The sequence below is a fragment of the Microtus ochrogaster genome (assembly GCF_000317375.1).
Source record: "Microtus ochrogaster isolate Prairie Vole_2 chromosome 14 unlocalized genomic scaffold, MicOch1.0 chr14_random_2, whole genome shotgun sequence".
Classification (NCBI taxonomy): Eukaryota; Metazoa; Chordata; class Mammalia; order Rodentia; family Cricetidae; genus Microtus; species Microtus ochrogaster.
In genome coordinates this window covers 4,207,709-4,209,762 of record NW_004949097.1, presented here as the reverse complement: position 1 = coordinate 4,209,762, position 2,054 = coordinate 4,207,709, and the positions used below count along the sequence as shown (strand labels likewise).

Sequence of the window (2,054 nt, the reverse complement as noted above, 5' to 3'; positions counted from 1 at the left end):
CTTAGTCACAAAAGTCCTCCAAAGTAAATACAAAGACCGCTTTCAGGAACTGAAAGATGACCTGAGGTTAAGAGCACTGGCTGCTCTTCCTGAGTTCAGTTGCCGGCACCCACATGGTTCCTCACAGCCATCTGTAATGAGATCTGGTGCCCTCTTGTGGTGTACAAACACACATGCAGGCAGAACACTGTATATTAAATAAGACCCACGCTTCGCTGCCAGTTTACACTGCGCATCTTTTTGCTCCTGTGTCTGCCATCCTTCACTGATGGCAATGGAAGAAGAAATTGTCGCACTCGTCATTGACAATGGCTCCAGCATATGCAAAACTGGCTTTTCTGGCCATGATGCCGTCAACTCTTGGGCACCCATGACACCAGGGCATCATGGTGGGCATGGGCCAGAAAGACTCATATGTGTGTGATGAGGTCAAGAGCTAGAGAGGTATCCTGACCCCGAAGTATGCTATGGAGCACAGCATTGTCACCAACTGGGAGGAATTGGAGAAGATCTGGCATCACACCTTCTATACTGAATTGTGTGTGGCCCCTGAGGAGCAACCAGTGCTTCTGACCCGAGGGCCCCCTGAACCCCAGAGCTAACAGAGAGAAGATGACACAGGTAATGTTTGAAACCCTCAAAACCCCAGCCATGTACGTGACCATTCAGGCGGTGCTGTCCCTGTATGCTTCTGGGTCCACCACTGGCATTGTCATGGACTCCGGGGACAGGACCACACATACAGTACCCATCTACAAGGGCTATGCCCTTCCCCACCTTTTTGCATCTTCACCTGGTTGCCCTGGACCTGACAGACTACCTCATGAAGATCCTGACTGAGTGGGGCAACAGCTTCACCTTGGCTTTAATTGTGTATGACATTAAGAAGAAGCTGTGCTATGTTGCCTTGGATTTTGAACAAGAAATAGTTACTGCTGCATCGTCCTCTTCCTTGGAGAAGAGCTATGAGCTGCCTGATGGGCAGGTGATCACCATTGGCAATGAGCGATTCCGGTGTTCAGAGGCGCTCTTCCAGTTTTCCTTCCTGGGCATGGAGTCCTGTGGCATCCATGAGACTACCTTCAACTCCATCATGAAGTGTGATGTGGACATCCACAAGGGCCTGTATGTCAACACAGTGTTGTCTGGGGGTACCACCACGTATCCAGGCATTGCCGACAGGATGCAGAAGATCACAGTCCTAGCACCCAGCACAATGAAGACTAAGATCGTTGCTCACCCTGAGCGCAAGTACTCAGGCTGGATTAGCGGTTCGATTCTGGGTTCACTGTCCACCTTCCAGTAGATGTGGATCAACAAACAGGAGTGTGCCAAGTCGGGCCCCTACATCGTCCACCACAAATGTTTCAGATGGACTGAGCAGGTGCCAGGCACCTGCTGCATGAGTTGATTCTGAAGTATCAATTTGCCCTGGCAAAGGTACACACCTCATGCTAGTTTCATTAAACTGGAATAAGCCTTTGAAAAGAAATTTGTCCTTGAAGCTTGTAACAGCACTGGATTGTAGAACTTATTGCTGATTTTTGACCTTGTATTCAAGTTAACTGTTCCCTTGGTATATGGTTTGGCTCAGTCACTTGGTGGCTGGGGAGAGCATGCGGTGGAAGAGAAATCCCCAGCCTGCCGGATCCATGTGAGCATCATGCAGAGTCATCTGTGCAGGTATTAACTGACTGCTGACTTCCAGGGTTTCTCGAGGCTGGCAAGGGTTCCTGAATCAGTTACCACTTCTGTCTTGCTGGTCTAACAGGGTGGGAAAGCCTGGGCCTTAGGACCCAGTTTCCATTCTGGTGTTTTCCCTCCTGGCCTCTGTGAGTTGTTACTTGCCTTAAGCTGGGAACATTTGCATTGACACCTGTAAATCTATCCGTTCTTTCAATTTATGTAAGGGGTTTTTGTACTCAATTTAAGAAATGACAAATTTTGGGTTTCTACTGTTCAGTGAGAACATCGGGCCCCAGCAACATGTCATGTAAAGGAAAATTAAAGTGCTGCAGGAAAACAAGAAGGAAGAGGAGGAGGAGGAGGAGGAG

The 2,054-nt window shown here is 48.9% G+C and overlaps 1 pseudogene; it reads left to right on the top strand.

Annotated features, from left to right (window-relative positions):
* The first annotated feature begins 274 nt into the window (after positions 1 to 274).
* On the top strand, positions 275 to 1,411 carry LOC101991127 (annotated as a pseudogene).
* The last annotated feature ends 643 nt before the right edge of the window (positions 1,412 to 2,054 follow it).